Source organism: Perca fluviatilis, chromosome 10, assembly GCF_010015445.1.
Source record: "Perca fluviatilis chromosome 10, GENO_Pfluv_1.0, whole genome shotgun sequence".
Lineage (NCBI taxonomy): Eukaryota > Metazoa > Chordata > Actinopteri > Perciformes > Percidae > Perca > Perca fluviatilis.
Genome location: NC_053121.1, coordinates 5,540,737 through 5,559,393, shown reverse-complemented (window position 1 = coordinate 5,559,393; position 18,657 = coordinate 5,540,737).

The window sequence follows — 18,657 nt, the reverse complement described above, 5'->3', positions numbered from 1 at the left end:
ACCAAGCAGGCTTGCCTTGTTGCACGATCCAAAATTTCTTAAAAACTTGCCATTTTCCGCGTGTAGCTTGCTAGCTCGCTAGCTCGAAAGTTGTTGTTTCCAGTAGGAATGGGATTTTGAGAATAGCAACACACAGAAAACGAAAGCGGAGGGGCAAAGCCTAACATCAGATGTCAGGCTTTATCCTGGAAATGTAATTCTATTGATCCAGATTACCCCAGCAGTGATCTAAGCAGGGGCAGGGAAACACAGGGGTAGGGTTCGTCAGGTTGTTGCACAGGAAGCCACATTTGTTTTTCTAGGATGACAAAGTCATGACCCGCCCTGCTCTGCCTCTGATTGACTAGTACTCGTTGCCTTTGTTGGTTGGGTTGGTTAGGTTTAGTAGTTAGGGTTAGGTTTAGGGTAGTCTATATGTATGATATGTAAACTAACTGTATACTACTGTCTACACTGCACTGTATTTCTTGTCCTGTCTATGCACCACCTGTCTATACCTGTCTATACTTTGTATATCGAGTTGCACTTTTCTGCTCTTTTTGCACTTCTGGTTGGACGCAAACTGCATTTCGTTGTCTTTGTACTCGTACTCTGCACAATGACAATAAAGTTGAATCTAATCTATTCTATATCCTTGACGTTCCACTTCCGGTGCCGCAGGAAATTCTGCCGGATGCATGTCTTTTCACCGATGTCTGTTTCCTTCCGCTTCCTTTGTGTTGGAATTTTAAACTCCGGTGGACTTATGAGGACTATGGTTAACTGCTCCTCAGATCTCTGCAGGGTAAATCCAGATAGCTAGCTAGACTAACTGTCCAATCTGAGTTTTCTCTCGAACGGCTATTTTAGAGCGGCTCTGTGCAGAGCTTAGCGCCGCCCTTGATGATTGTGATTGGTTTAAAGAAATGCCAATAAACCAGAGCATGTTTTTCTCCCATCCCGGAATGCTGTGGAATTTTGGATAGGATAGAACAACACAATGTAATTCTGCTAAATATAACATTCATTATTAATTTCACTTGTTTTCCTTTAAAAAATTAATTGTATATCCAAATACAATACACATTTTCTATAGACCGATTTGGAGTGGACGTCACAGTTACGTCACTACAATTGTGCACGAATTGTGGTTGCAGAAAAACAACCGAAACAGTGGTGAATATACTACTTGGTTACAGAAAATGAGCCAAACAGCTGACAGGTGAACAGCGGCAGTGCTGGCTCCAGAGATGGATAAGCTAGCTAATTAGCCAGCCCTAACATTAGCTTATCCGTCTTCGGAGTAGCTACATGGGCGTAAATCTGATCTAACAGTAGGGGGACAAGAAACATAAAATCTCTGAAGAGCAATTTTTGAAGGGGACACAAATAATACAGCCACAATTATACTCGTAGAGGACATGTGTACACAGAGGAAAGCCTTAATACTATCATTAGTGTAGCATGGAGACAATACCATTATCCTTCTTTTCAGTGTTTCTCTTGATTCAATGAAAATGACTAAATTGACCAAAATATTCTTCTTTAAAACCATGTATTTATTTTTTAAGTTGTTTACAATCAAGCCACAAAAATACCGTAAAACATAATGACTTATTTTGAAAAAGGTCCTGACCCCCCCGACCCCCCTGGGATTTATGCCCTTGAGTAGCTACCGCTAGTCTGCCAGCGGCGGGGAGACCGCGGGGTAAGGTAGGTAGGGACCAGGTTGGGTGATATGTTGACATTTTTTCAATCAGCCACAAAACTTGGTTTTTCTGCGGTTCCAGCAATCACCAACTGTGGCTTGGTCTAAATAAAACCTTAATTCACAGAGTAAAAATATGCCGGCTCCACAGCTGTTTCCCCACTGTGAGTCAGTGCAATGTCACTGCCCGCTGAGTGGCTCGTTCTTCCGAAGCAGACCATTAAATTATCGAAATAAAATCACCAAAAAATCTCTCAAAACTACTGCTTCAGTCTAAATTTTAGTCTGTAAATTCTTTGAACAAACGTAACTAGCTGCCCAGGCTTAAGTGGCCGTGTTTTCATCTAAAGTGGGGTGGGAAATCGATAGATCCCACCACAACTGTCACTTTTCTGCCACCAGTTTAGCCCCCGCCAAGCAAAAACATCATTGTTTACATGGTCTATATGCTCTGTCTGCCACTTTTCATCATCATATTTCCGGCGGGGGTGGGGGGGCGTTGCCACCCCTTACCCCCCTTCTAGCCCTGCCCCTGCTGCAGCCTTAAAGACTTTAAAAGGTGTGTTTAGACAGAAAGAAAAGCAATTTTTTGCCTTACATTATTCATGCAAAATTGACCACTGGACTGTTCACACAGTGTTTTTGTCTGTAATGTTAGCAAGAAACGCTGTGTGTGAGTGTCTGTGTCAGTTTGCTTTTGGCTCAGTTCACCAGGAACTCCAGCTCTTTTTCAATTTCCCTACAGTCTCTCTTTTTTTCCTACTCTATCTGTGCATTGATGAAGAAAGTTCATAAAGCCCTGGGTTACATTTTTTTGCTTTAGTTGAAACATTGTGGACCAGGGACGTGCACACACATTTTGAGGGGCCATTGCTCTGACCTGGAAAAAGGGGATCCCCGCCCCCAATGTAATTGTACTCCCATAAATTAATACACATTTTCTATGGGCCCCTCCCCGCATCCACAGCTATTCATTCTAGCATCTTTTTGGGCCCTCCTCAAATGAGGGCCCTGGGTACTCAGTCCCATTTGTCTCACCAGTCCGACGCCCCTGAGTGGCAGCAAAATTAAAGGAGAAGCCTCCTGTTGGGGGCCATATCAATGAAAATCTTCAGGACCTCATTGTTGTCAATAGGCATCTCTCTTTCAATGGGCAGTAGGAGGTTAGACAGCCACTCTTGACCACATAAACTTCGCAGCCTTGTTTTGACCAGTTTCAGCTTTGAAAAGGAGTGTTCTACTGTTGCAGTTGAGACAGGTAGAGTGGCATATGTTTTTTTTATATATACTTTATTTTTTTTAACTTTTTTTTGAAACAGATAAAACAACATCAACAAACATTAGAAGTCAAAAATTATTTTCATCTCTTTTCAACCATTTCTGCCAGTATGAAGCAGTACTTTTAGTTTGTTTTCTTAATGAAAAAGTCAGAGATTCCATATTGTACACATCCGTTACAATCTTTTGCCATTCGTATATCGATGGGAGATCTTCTTTGAGCCATTTCCTTGTAATGACCTTCTTACTGGCTGCTAGTAGTATATTAGAAAGATAAATGTCCTCCTTTTTCATATCTAAAGGGATGATGCCCAAGTACATCGTTTTAAAGTCACATTCCAGATTCATCCCCATTATTGCATTCATCTCTCTATTCAGATCCTTCCAATAGGTATGAATTATGTTACAATCCCAGTGGCATATGTTTTGAGCTTAAAGAGTGTGGGGAATACAGTGTAAGCATCAAATTCTTTGAATACATCAAGCATGGCCTTGGCGGTCCTCTTGTGACACTTGTATGATGCATATATGAAGCTCTGTTTGGACGTTGGCCTCCTCCCCCTGAAATCCATAAAACTCAGAAAGTGAATTCACAATGTTAAGACCCTGGTCGATGTCCTTCCACTGTTCTGGGTCAGTGAGGCTGTGCAGTGAAGTGATGATGTCTTTAGTTTACCCTTCTCCATAGAACCGCCTCTGAAGCTCCTGCCTCAGTTTGTCCAGAAAAGTGAAGTACAGCCTTAGCCTGTAGTACTCCTCCAGTGTCTGGGCCTGGTGATCATCAGTTGCTGATGAGGAGCTGTATTTGAATTTTTCTGGGGCTTTTCTTCGTCTTCCTTCCTTGGCCTGGTATCTGTGTTGGTATATCAATGTCCACAGCCTCTGCACTTACTGTGGCGTTTTGGAAAATCTGTGAAAACTGGCCATCACTCCTTAGCTCCTCTACTCGCTTCAGGACACCATCCACCACAGAGTAAGCAGCAGCCAAGTCCAGGTCATCCTGCTGGAGAGCTTTTGAAGCAATTGATGTTTCAAGAAACACAGGTGTTGTGATTTCAAAATGTATGCTGGTCAACAGCATTTTAGCCTCTCCTGCAGACAGATCAGGAGGTTCATACTCCCTCAGATCCCACAGGTAGTCTAGGGCAGCAGGGAGGACCTTTCTGATCATCTTCAAGGCATTTTCGCTGCAGTTCCAACGGGTGTCTGAGAGCTTCTGTAGCTCAAGGATGCGCTGATCTGGATTGATGGCTCTCTGTTTCTCCACAAATGCAGCATGACGCTTTGGAGAGTTGGCAATGAATGTATTAAGCTTCTCAACAACTGTGAAAAAAATCCACAAAGTGTTTGCTGGACTTGGAACTTTCTACTAAAACAAAATTTAAACAATGTGCATGGCAATGCACATACACATACGCCTTCTCATTTTATCTCTGTATCCTAGACTGCAGCCCTTTGTAAGGTCCACTCATATTGGCTGCCCCATCATATCATATAATATGTTCGGGTGATTTTCCTCAAGTAGCCTCATCACCATATTCTCCAGTGCTTCTCCAGTTGTTGACACCACGTCACTTAGTTGGAGGAAGCGTTCCTTTATAGCCATGCCATGCACATAGCGCACGACAAAGGCCACCTGCTCAATATGTGACACATCAGAGGTAGATCAAAATAGAAAATAGTGATTCTTCCATCACTTCCTTCTGGATGGCCCGTTTCACATAGATACTTAGCGCTTTTATAAGGTCGTTTTGGGTTCTATTGGATAGGAGAGACACCTGGCACTTCTGATTTGATGCTTGTTTTTTATTGACCACATCAAGTTGAAGCTTGAGTACGCTGTCATATTGGCCAAGCAAATCCACCAGATTCGGGAAATTTCCTCTCTTTGAACTTGTCCAGCTTTCATCACTACCCCTAAAGGCAATGTGATGTCCAAAAAACGGAAGATAATCTCTCTGTTTTTCTGCCTCTCTCTTTCTTTGGCTGCTTGCATCTGAGAATCATCCAACGCAAAAGCCATCTCCAATGTATTTCTTTTAAATTCATTCCACCTGATCATGCTTATCATGTGTGATTCACTGCTGCAGTGCTCTTTTATTTTGACTTTGGCCTGCCTCCACATGTTAAGCCCCACAGACTTCCATGCTGACCTGCTCTGATACTTTTCCTCTTTCATAAAAAGCCTACAGCTGAAGCAGTACATGGCATCGTTCTGTGGAGAATATTCTAGCCAGGGGTTTTCATCAAACCAGTGTCCCTGATAAGAACGCCCATCTTGGTATTTTGGGAACTGTATAGTAGGACGACAGGGCCCGACTGAATTTGAGAATTTGACAAAGGCCTCATTGTACTTGATATTGTTGTTCTGAAGGTGGTCTGGATCTGTTGGATGTTGTAACCTTAGCAAAAAATCAAATTCTGTATAATATATTCATCCTTGTGGACTCTGATGTTGCTGCCTCACTCTCCAGCTCTTCTCTGTCAATCTCCTGATCTTCCCTTCTTGGCTCTCTGTCCTCACTTTCTGCACTGTTCTGGTCATTATCTTTTGGGCTTGGCTCATCACCTGATCAATGAAATATTATTACCATTATTATTATTATTACTAAGTAGTAGTAGTAGTAATAGTGTTATTCTTCTGCTCAGACAAGATCTATCCTTGACAATGCAACTGTCTCTAAAATAATTTATTTTGAATAATTTTATTTAGACTACTGCAGTGCCTGTTTGGAACGGGCGATTGCTTGGCCTGTGGTATTGCTGCTTGTAGAATTCATCAAAACCAAATTGTACCCCAAAATGACTTACAGAAGGACCCCAAATCACTTAATATGCAACTCCACTGTATAGCCTACTACTGACTTACAGTGTAGGCTACTTCTACATTAGAGGAAGACGATGTACTACTGTATTTACCTGACAGAGAACGCTGCAGATTCAGAATGTAATCACAAAATATCAGACAGTAATCACATTAGCGTCATGGACTCATGGCAGTGCGCTACCCACCCGGCCCGTTATGAGACCACCATACCGGACCGTGTGTGCGTGCGTGGGGAGTCTGATGAAAACTGATGTATCTGCCTGGTTCAACTCTGAGATTTTCTCACATTGCACCGCTATGTGAAGGAATAATCTCCAAGATTAGGCTACGTTATGTTCTGTCAGCTCACAGCAATTTAATACAATAGCAGGAAAAGAGTCCCCCCGCTGTTCTAAAGCGTTCTGCATGTGGTGTCTGCTGATGTGCAGGTTACCTTCCCCCCAAACACGGACACACTTATATAAAGATACGTCTCGCTTTATAAGATAAATAGCCTGCCTATAAGTGAGATCACACTCTGTCTGCACTTGTTGTCTGGTTGCGCCTTGCATGTGTGAGATTCTGGAACGTCCTTAAATTCAGGAATTGTCATTTGTTTATTCAAAGTCAAAGACAGTCCAAAGTAGTGCTACTTTGCAAATTTTTGTGGGTCTGAGGTGTATGCCACATTTTAGCTGCCAAAGCTCTGCTGCTCTCTGTCTCTGGTCCTCAGTGTGAGAGGGGGAGTGGCCAGCGGCGAGAGCGGAAAAAGCCAATGTGTGCTTCTTTTACCTATATATTTAACAATATCTTTTGCATTTCTAATCCATACAACGTCAAAATTGGCACTGCACTTACTCATGCCTGTAGCAAGACACCTGTCAAGTTTGAAATCCATTGGATTATCGGTTCAAGAGATATGCGCTTAACACCCACACACACAGACAGAAAGACGTTCCTGCAATTTATAGATAGATTAACATTATTTCCACATATCTCACTACGCAACAGCTGGCATGGTCCTTTCATTTCTCATATTTGGCGATAAGCCCTCTCATGTACCTCTCACATGTGTCTCCTGATCATCAGCATTCTCCTCTACCTCATTCTCTGTTCTGGAGCCTTGTGGTTGCTCATCTTCAATTGAATTAAAATCAGAAAACATCTGAACAGTCTGAAAATATAGACATATTTCATATGAAATTACTTATGGTGGAATGGTTATTTGACAATGCCTCACCTGCTGGTCTGCTAGTTTGAACCCAGCTCTGCAGTGATGCGCTTCCCTTTGCTGCCTCCCTCAGTTGTTCTCTCTCTCCTGAATCCTTCTCTTTTTGGAAGGCATTCTACACAAAGTAGCCTACCCAAAACATGCATTGCATTTAACCATTTTGAATATTACAATTAAATAATTATTGTAGCCCTAATGAATAGGCTATCAAAACAAAAAATGGATGACCTCTATCATCATTTGCTTGTTAAAATTAATGTTAACTAGAGGAGAGCGGGGTAGGTTGTCACACTCACACTGTCTAACATTTACTGAGCACCATACATCACAATGGTATAAATGTCATACCAAATGAAAGATGGAAGTCTTGGGAACATATTTTGTATTCATAACATTTTCATATCTTATCTCATTACGGAGTTGTAGACTGTCGAATAGAGAATGTGCACTTGTGACAATTTGCCCCAATGGCGGGTAAGTATCTAAAAAAAAGAACACAACTACTTATTTGTGAATATTGATTTTAATTTTTAAATTCAAACCAGAAATGCCTAGAGAATCTGGAAAAACAATACACATTTCAATCAAAACACATTAAGTGGCAAGACCACTTTACTTTGAACTTTAAACTCTAACGTTCTCTGGCTTGCACATAGATTCATGATAACTGAATGGAATGCTGCAGATAACTTGCTTAACTTAACATGTTTAACCTCTGAACTAAACAGATGCCCTGTATTTGACTAATCAGACTTATCTTCAGAGTCACAATTCTGGCACACATAAATTGCCTGGCCTAAGGTGCAGGCATCATGGGCCCATTTGTTGCATTTTACACAATTTACCCAGGTCACTTTTGGACGACTGTTTGAAAACGGCTCCACACAGACAAGGCAGAAGCACTCTTCATCATCTGATGATGACTCTTGTATAATCTTTCTTCTTTTAGCCGCCTTGTTCTTCGTAGGGCCAGATTTTGGTTTTCGGGGGCCACATGTGACAACTTGCCCCAAAGTCATTGAGACAACTTGCCCCAAACTGAGTGTGCTAATGTGTGCTAATGTTGGCTTGATCTCAAGATTAGCTCAACATAGCACTTAAGCTAAAGTATAAAAAGACACATTATTGTCTCCTCTATTTTGTGCAAAATAATTATTTTTAACATTCATACCTAACAAAGTTGCATTGCATCAAATTTAAAGTGCAAATTTTGTACTTTTTAAGCAGAAAAATAAGAACTACCTGGTTAGCCAACTAGTTAGCTGATCATAGTTAGGTTCATTGTGATACATGCAAACGTGCAAAACGAGCAGCAAGTTGAGATTTTAATTCACTTGTAATTATTTTGATGATAATTAATCGTTAATCATTTCTATAACCTAAAAAAAACTCACCCTTGTCTCACTGAACGTTATCACGTCTGCCAATGGAGAGGATGGATTTAACGCTTGATAAGTTTTGATAAGGGGCTCTGGTAAGAAGCATGCACCGTCTCTGTTTGCAGTTGTTTCCTCAAGTAGGCTAACGTAACCAGTGTTGCCAACTCTTTTCCAGTGAAAGTAGCTAGCACCAGCTCCAAAAGTCGCTAAACGTAGCTAGATGACGTCATTACGCAATCATTTGCATAAAGCTTAGTGGTTGTGTCAGCAAGGTAGATAGAAAGAAATATAAATCTGTAGCCAAATAATCACAAATTCAATACAGGAATTTATTTTACCTCATAATTATTACTTAGGTAGCATATATTTGAAGTAAAAAAAAAATCTACAAAGGGAGGGAAAAAGATTGATAAAGAATTACCAAAGAAGGGTGGCTTGCCTAGGGCCAGGCCAGGGCCAGGCCAGGGCCAGGCCAGGGCCAGGCCAGCTCAGCGGCGTCTTTCTCCCGTCGCGTCCCGCTGTCTCTCCTACCTACACCGGCCCCCGCACCCTGTCCCTTCTCCCCTTTCTACTTGCCTGTGCACTGTGCGCAGTGCTGCTGCACATGAGGAGAGAGGGGAGGGGCTGCTCCTCTGCTCTTCAGTCACTGAACAGAAGAGAGTTTAGGCGGCCACAGGACAGAAATACCTTGCGTGCTCGCTGGACAATACAGGTGACTTTTTTACAGAAAGTCGCTGTCTTTTCTCCAGAAAGTCGCCAGATTTGTCGCTAGTCACTTTTGTGAAAAAATGTCGCCAAGGGGGGGGGGGTCTGAAAAGTCTCTAAATCTAGCGACAAAGTCGCTAAGTTGGCAACACACGTTAATGTAATTGTGCTTGGCTTCTTCTTCTTCTTCTTCTTCTTCTTCTTTAATGGTGGATTGAAAACAACTTTTAGGTGTATACCGCCACCTACTGTACTGGAGTGTGTAACATCATCTTAAATTCTACTCATCAACCCAATTGTGATTGCCATGTCACGTGCATCGCTTTGCATTGTTTTTCCACCTTTTATGAAAAGTTTGAATGACCTGGCAAATTTTCAAGTCGAAGAGGGCAGACGGGCAGTTGCCCGGGCAACCTTAGCCCTGCCCTGTGCACGTCCCTGTTGTGGACACTTCGTGTTTGTGCCGTCCTGGACTAATTTGTGCCTTTTCACACCCACTTGCCTCTTCCTATTTACTTTGTATGCAATTGTGCCGTGTTTGACAATGGACATTGGTTTGTGTCTGAACACACCTTTATTCTCAGTCTAGAGCTCAACCTCTCTGGTAAACTAAAAATGCAAGCTTTTTTTTTTTTTTTTTACTTACACACCTGATGCCAAGTTAAAGTATGTCATATACAGCTGTTCTAGATACCAATACAGAAAGGTGAGATACATGTAGAATATAGTATGTAGATCACCACCAACAGTAAATGCGTTTCCATGATGAGTCACAATGTTTGCATTAATTCATAATTACAGACAAGGTTGATTGGTATGTAGCTACAATAACAAGTCAGATACTGATAATTAATGTAAAAATTAAACACATGCAGAGGTATGACTGAATCAGTTTAACAGGTTTCAGGGGATAGATTTAGATTTTGAGGCATTCCCTTGTTTTAGTTATTCCAATAAATTATTTGAAGGAATTATAGTATGCGTTTTAACATTAACTCCCCTTAAACCCCCACACAAAGAGACTGGTTGTTAATATTATTAATTATGAAAAGCAAGTGCATGACACTTAAAAAGGTAAGTCAAAAGTCCACAGTATTGTATCCTGTTATGGCAGCTTCTCTGGGAAAATAACATTTTAAGATCCTGAGTCAAGGCCCTTCTCAGCTGTTGTGCAATTATTTTACAATAGTAGTAGAATAAATCATAATACCAGCAGTATACCGTAATCCCTTGAAACAGACACAGCAGCTGGTGTCAAAAGGTGTTAAGCAGGTTATGTAACATTTCATGCCTTTCCTATATAACTGCTGTAAGCAAAAGCATGCTTAATACCAATTTAGTTTGAATTTGTGGTAATACTGTACATGTTCATTCTATTCAAATAAGGGATGTCCCAGTGATCTTCATTTGTTGACCCAACTAGATGGCGCTCTTGGTGTCAAGAAAAAGGCTCTAGGACCTCAATTCCATTTTATTTATAGTATCAAATATAGTATAAATATAACAAAGAGTTATCTCAAGACACTTTACAGATAGAGTAGGTCTAGACCACACTCTATAATCTATAATTTACAAAGACCCAACAATTACAACAATTCGCCCAATAGCAAGCATTTAGTGCAACAGTGGTGAGGAAAAACTTCCTTTTAGGCAGAAACCTCGGACAGACCCAGGCTCTTGGGGGGCGGCCATCTGCCAGTGCTGGTTGGGACACAGAGACATAGAGAAATGTGATTCACAATAATTATAGCAGTTGGTGTGATGAACAGTGGAGATTATATTAACAATAAAGATAATGCAACTATGAATAGAAATAATAGTTGTAGCAGTTAAGGGTGTGGCAGGGCACAGCAGGACATAGCAGGGCGTAGCAGGGCATAGCAGGCCATGGCAATTGTGTGCTTTCAACTGAGGGTGCAGTCTATTGGGCTTGGACAATAAAGAAAATGCTTCACAAAGCTTCATTCATTTGGACATCACTAATTAAAATGTACTGTATTATGTAATGTTTACTGAAGTCTCCTTTTGTATACTATATCATACATATCTACTTTGTAGCTCACATGTCCTGGGTTCTCCTTTGAGAAAATAAACAAACCAAAAGGCAGCAGTAAATATAATTGTTTTGATGGCAATGATGATGGAAGCCCCTAATTATTTAGTTTCGTCTTTTTTCTTTATTATCATTATTATTGCAGTTCAACATGGACATGACAGGTTGTTCAACTCAAGGAGACATTCTTACATTGAACATATTGACACCACTAACAAACACTGATACAATAAAAAAGAAGAAAAAAAGGATAATTATAATAAACAAGACAAATATCACACACAAAGGGGAAGGGAAGGGAGTGACCACTGTCTACAGAACCATTACTGCAGTATGGTTAACACTACTGCCTCATACATTACGGAACTTCCATACATATCCACAAATGAAAAATAAATAAATAAAATATAAAGCATGTCTCTGCTCATTCTACTGGGAGTCAGGCAATGTGATTGGTTCCCTAACATAATCTAAGAAAGGTCCCCATATCTTATTGTACTTATTTGCTGATCCTTTCAAAGAGTATCTAATTCTTTCAAGTTTGAGAAAAAAAGGGTGTCTTTGATCCAGTGTGTAAATGTTGGGGGTTTGCTGTCTTTCCATTTTATCAAAATCAGCCGTCTAGCTACGAGAGTAAGAAACGCAATGCTATTAGATTGTGCCTTAGTTAGATGGCTTGACTCAGGTGTAATACCAAATAACCCAGTTACAGAGAATGGCGAGATTGAATGTCCCCGGAAGCCTGATATAGTATTAAAGATAGAAGTGCAGTAGTAGTCCAGCTAGTGCAAGACCAGAACATGTGGGTATGTGATGCCGGGTTGCATTTACATTTACATAGTGGATCTACGGTATATCTGAGAATCTTTTGGATAAACAGCAGAGAGCAGAAGCCAGCAGGCAAGTGTTATTTACATAACCTTCTGGTGTACTTACAAACTTTACAATCCATCGTTTTATGAGTACATAACCTATATATACTAGTGTAGACCTTTGGTATCATTTCGGGCATTATTAGTGGGGTAATGTTAAGAGACACTTCGGATCCATTAGCCTCTGCGCTAAGCTATTCAGCGGCTAACGCTACTCTACGCTAACTCTCCCAATGTTAGACCCAGGTGAAAAAAGTTTCTGGGGGGGTGTTTGGCTCGAGATCATGGTGCAAAGGACCCTAGGGTGAAATTACTCCGAACCATCACTTTAAATGATGAAGGTTGATCAAATATATGATCATAGGGGGTGCATGGAGGTTGATTTGGAAATGCTGAGGAGATATTCCTAGTGAAGTCACGAATTTGAAGAAAGCGAAAAAAGTTGCTTTTTGGGATACTGAAGTTATCGCATAAATGTTGAAAGGAGACAAAAGTTCCATTCTGATAGAGATTATATAATTGTTTAATGCCTGCGTTGCTCCAAATAAAGAGGGCTTTATCCATTACAGATGGTTTGAAACAATGATTAGGATAAACAGGAGACTTAAATAAAAAATATTGCCATCCAAAGTGCTTTCTTATCTGATTCCATATTTTCAGGGAGGATCTGACTAGCATGTTTGTTGTGTGAGCTGTAAAGGATGAGGAGAGGTGGGCGTAAACAAGAGCAGCCAGTGATGATGATTTCAGCCCCTAATTTTGTGTTACTATGTGGAATACCATTAGGGCGTTTTCACACCTACCTCATTTGGTCCGGACTTTCGGACTTTTCAGTTTGATCCGAACCAAAATTACAGGTGTGAAACCTCCCCCGGACCACAATCCAGAACAAAAGACCAAATTTTGGTCCGATAAAAAGAGGTGGTCTTGGTCCGGACCAAACTGGTCCGGTTCGTTTATAGTGTGAAAGCATTTTTTGGATGGTTTGGACTTTCGGACCAAATATAAGAAGCTCTGGCAGGCTTTCCTTGTGTTACAAGACTGGGGAAGCACAGGAATAGCTCGGTGCTTAGTGTGTGGGCTACATGAGAGAGTGAGTGACGGTGAATGTGCTCAGAGCAGACAGCTGTCGGCTATCAGAGCAGAGAATACACCAACAATTTATTTGTTATTTGTTAAGTGGTAGTAAATGTACAGTGTAGGTTTCCGTTTGTCTCTGAATAAATGCTCCAGAAAGAAAGTTCCCGTGATCTCGCTTCTCAACATCACAACAAAACAAAAAGAGCCGCGGCAGTAGGGGAGAGAAGCAGTCAGTTGAAAAAAACTCCGACACAGAGAGAGGATACGAGAGGACGGGGAAGGCCCGTCTACAAACCAATCAGATATAAGTAACTGGAGACGCAGCTCACATATGTGATGACGTAGGCAGGACGTAGTTTTGTCACGTAGAGATCTTTAGTGCTTGCACAACTGCAGTGTGAAACCAAAACTTACCGGATCAAATGTATACAATGTAACAAAAACATGAACCTTGGTCCAGACTTTCAGGTGTGAAAACGCCCTAAGACCAGGTAAACCCAGCCTGATCTGCCGGTGATTTGATTTCGTCCTGCAGCTCAGGCTGGAAATCTGTACGTTTATCTATCCTGCTTCGATACAAATTTGCAGGAACCAATCACAAACTGGCTTATCCACCTGGCGCGCTATTGGCGGGTTTAACACAATGACGATAGAGAAGCGACCAAGCAGCTTTTTGTTTACATTCAACAAGCTGGCCACCGAAACGCAGCAACCCGTTCAATTCAATTCAATTTTATTTATAGCATCAAATCATAACAAGAGTTATCTCGAGACACTTTACAGATAGAGTAGGTCTAGACCCCACTCTATAATTTACAAAGCCCCAACAATTCCAGCAATTACATAAATTCCCTCAAGAGCAAGCAGTTTTCCCTAGAGGAAAAACTCCCTCTTGGGAAGAAACCTCGGACAGACCCAGGCTCTTGGTAGGCGGTGTCTGACGTTGATGCCACTGACGCTGCTACGTCACCTGGATTGTTGGTCTGATTGGTTGAAGGACTATCCAATTGCATACAGAAGAAGAGAAAATACAGAGCAGACTCCGCAGACTAATGTTCAATCTTAAAAGATTGAGCTGTTGTCTGTGAATGTGGTAAAGGGTCAGAAGATAGAAGAAGTTAGTATGTGGCTGGAGAAACAGAGAAAACTAGAGACCATCTTTAGATGGGGTCACACCAGTCTTGCCAACAAATCAGGCAAGTGTAAAGTGGGGCCTCTCTCTGCTTCCTACAACCCTACTGCTGGCACCCTTGTTAAGACCACACCCATTTTTGACTGCCTTCATTTCTATTTCAACTACACACCTTGCACGTTTGCGACACTATCACTGTAACAAAATCTGTCTAGACAAGACAGGACCTATCAGAATGATGAAGCGCGTGCACACACAAGGTGAAAACAATTATACAGTTGGGCAAAAAAGTATTTAGTCAGCCACCAATTGTGCAAGTTCTCCCACTTAAAAAGATGAGAGACGCCTGTAATTTTCATCATAGGTACACTTCAACTATGAGAGACAAAATGAGAAAACAAAATCCAGAAAATTACATTGTAGGATTTTTAATGAATTAATTGGTAAATTCCTCGGTAAAATAAGTATTTGGTCACCTACAAACAAGCAAGATTTCCGGCTCTCACAGACCTGTAACTTCTTCTTTAAGAGGCTCCTCTGTCCTCCACACGTTACCTGTATTAATGGCACCTGTTTGAACTTGTTATCAGTATAAAAGACACCTGTCCACAACCTCAAACAGTCACACTCCAAACTACACTATGGCCAAGACCAAAGAGCTGTCAAAGGACACCAGAAACAAAATTGTAGACCTGCACCAGGCTGGGAAGACTGAATCTGCAATAGGTAAGCAGCTTGGTGTGAAGAAATCAACTGTGGGAGCAATCATTAGAAAATGGAAGACATACAAGACCACTGATAATCTCCCTCGATCTGGGGCTCCACGCAAGATCTCACCCCGTGGGGTCAAAATGATCACAAGAACGGTGAGCAAAAATCCCAGAACCACACGGGGGGGACCTAGTGAATGACCTGCAGAGAGCTGGGACCAAAGTAACAAAGGCTACCATCAGTAACACACTACGCCGCCAGGGACTCAAATCCTGCAGTGCCAGACGTGTCCCCCTGCTTTAGCCAGTACATGTCCAGGCCCGTCTGAAGTTTGCTAGAGAGCATTTGGATGATCCAGAAGAGGATTGGGAGAATGTCATATGGTCAGATGAAACCAAAATAGAACTTTTTGGTTAAAAACTCAACTCGTCGTGTTTGGAGGAGAAAGAATGCTGAGTTGCATCCAAAGAACACCATACCTACTGTGAAGCATGGGGGTGGAAACATCATGCTTTGGGGCTGTTTTTCTGCAAAGGGACCAGGATGACTGATCCGTGTAAAGGAAAGAATGAATGGGGCCATGTATTGTGAGATTTTGAGTGAAAACCTCCTTCCATCAGCAAGGGCATTCAAGATGAAACGTGGCTGGGTCTTTCAGCATGACAATGATCCCAAACAAACCGCTCGGGCAACGAAGGAGTGGCTTCATAAGAAGCATTTCAAGGTCCTGGAGTGGCCTAGCCAGTCTCTAGATCTCAACCCCATAGAAAATCGTTGGAGGGAGTTGAAAGTCCATGTTGCCCAGCGACAGCCCCAAAACATCACTGTTCTAGAGGAGATCTGCATGGAGGAATGGGCCAAAATACCAGCAACAGTGTGTGAAAACCTTGTGAAGACTTACAGAAAATGTTTGACCTCTGTCATTGCCAACAAAGGGTATATAACAAAGTATTGACATGAACTTTTGTTATTGACCAAATATTTATTTTCCACCATAATTTGCAAATAAATTCATTAAATATCCTACAATGTGATTTTTCTGGATTTTTTTTTTTCTCATTTTGTCTCTCATAGTTGATGAAAATTACAGGCCTCTCTCATGTTTTTAAGTGAGAGAACTTGCACAATTGGTGGCTGACTAAAAAAGCAATCATCTAACGTTAAAGTGCCCATATTATGAAAAAGCACTTTTTCTTGGATTTGGGGTGTTATTTTGTGTCTCTGGTGCTTCCACACGCATACAAACTTTGAAAAAAATCCATCCATGCTGTTTTGAGTGAGATACAGGTTTCTGAATGTGTCCTGCTTTCAGTCTCCTGGTGAGCTGGTCAAAATCTGCACAGCTTTTTACGTCACTAGCCGAAACGAGCTGGCTAACCGCAACCGTTAACATGCTAGCGCTAGCATGCTACCTTGTGAAACTCCTGTTTGACGTGCTTCAGAAGGGTTGAATATAGGCAACTTCCCCTCTTTAGTGTTTAGCTCTAGCCTATTGCTGCTTCCTGTTTGGTGCTGCTGGAGGGAGCGCACGGTGCGTACCCATTGGTTGTTGACAATGCTCACATCATTTAACTTCAATACCAAGACTTAAAACGGTCAGTGTAACGCTTATCAGTTCAATTTTCTAAGCACAAACTGACATTTGGAAAAACCTTGGCAAATTAAAAAATTGGATCTTTGACCTGTTTTTCCAATTTTCAGTTTTTTTTTTATCAGAAATTGAGAAAATTACAAAATTGCGTTTGAGTTCCAATTATTCAATACTGCAATTGTATTCTCTTCTTCTACTTTGCAGAATATGCAGGTAATTAACTGCATATGGACCGAAATGAAAAACTGATGTGCTTTGGGGTCAGAGGTACAACTGATGGTTTTGAGTGGGGGTCGGGGCGTAGCTAGGCGGAACGAGTGACAGAATAGGGCTACCATGGCTGTATTGAATAATTGGAGCCCAGACGCTATTTTGTAATTTTCTAAATTTCTGATCCTCTGAATAAAAACAGAAAATTGGAAAAACATCCATCCATCCATCCATCCATCTTCGTCCGCTTATCCGGTGTCGGGTCGCGGGGGGAGCAGCTCCAGCAGGGGACCCCAAACTTCCCTTTCCCGAGCAACATTAACCAGCTCCGACTGGGGGATCCCGAGGCGTTCCCAGGCCAGGTTGGAGATATAATCCCTCCACCTAGTCCTGGGTCTTCTCCGAGGCCTTGGAAAATTGGAAAAACAGGTTAATTTTATTCTGTTTTTCCAAATGTCCGTTTGTGCTTAGAAAATTGAACTGATAAGCGTTACACTGACCTAAAACGATAATATCAAACATGTTTGATTTTGTCGGAACGTCAAGACGGGAAAAAGACTGACCCGGACTGAGTTTTATAACCACCTTACACCAAACGATTGAGACGACGGGAGCGCGCCCCAACTCTAGCTACTCAGGATCTCATTCCGATATTGGAAATTAGTCTGCGACAGTGGAATCGCTTCAAAAGTCGTTTGGTGTAAGATTGGCATTACTTTGCACGGCGGCTGGATTTTCACGATATCATGCGAGAATTGCAGGATCACAAATCACATGAAAATCCATCCAACCTAATATCGGAACTATTAGCTTACCACACCAATCAGCATCTTTGGAGGAGCTACTGGGAGCTAAAGGTGTGGTTTAGGCATGTGTGACGGCTGCTACTGTTCGTTATAAACAACAATGGCAAACATGATAGTTCATCACCTGCCAGGTATGTTTTTGTAAGTGCCTATCCTTTCCCAAATAGTTTCCAATGACGGCTTTCTCAGATGGTTCTACGTAACATCTGCATGCGGGTTAGCCCGCATGCAAACACAAGTTGAAAACAATAATGAATAACTAGGAGTTGGCTGGAGTTGTGACACACGTGGGTGGAGAACTTCAAGGCGACTGTCACAATTGGTTTGAAGAGAAAAAGTTGTATAAATAACTTGTACTTTGACTTTTCATAACCATGGCCGGTTGTTGCAACAGGGTAATGAAACATTTGGGGAAGCATTTTCAGATCTCATTTGCAGTTCAATAATACAACTAGAGATTATAGCTTCCTCCGGAATAGCAGTGTTCTGCTAAGCCTTTCTATTCTAAATGATTCACTCAGTGACTCACCACAAAGCTCAATAGGCCTGGAGATGGAGCTGCACCAATGGGCCTATGGTATGACTCACGCTGCCCACTAGGTCTACTCTTAGAGCAGCACGACAGGGATGATTGTCGTGTGCCATTAACATCATCAATACGCTTTTCTCCAAAACAAAACAATTACAGAGATTTACCAAAGCCGGTAGCATATTGTTAAGCCTGGAAAAGAGCAGGCAGGGGGATTTGATGTAATTCTGAAAACAAAAGGTATTTTTTTTAAATACACGTATACAAGTTAGGAAATCCCATCCTCTTCTCTTCGTCATTCCTATTCTCACTCACCAACTCTCTGTCTCTCTCTCTCTCTCTCTCTCTCTTTCTCTCTCTCTCTCTCTCTCTCTCTCTCTCTCCCCATTTCCAGCGTCTTTGGTATGGGTGCACATATTAATGTCCCATCCTGTTCCAGGTGCTTCATTGACTTAAAGAGATATTTCAACACAAGTTTGTGTGCATGCAGCATCTTAATGCTGTAGGGTTCAAACGTTCACTGGAGAGGAGTACAACCAGGACAGTACTCCACTTTGATATGCTGTATATTCTGCACATAAGGAGAA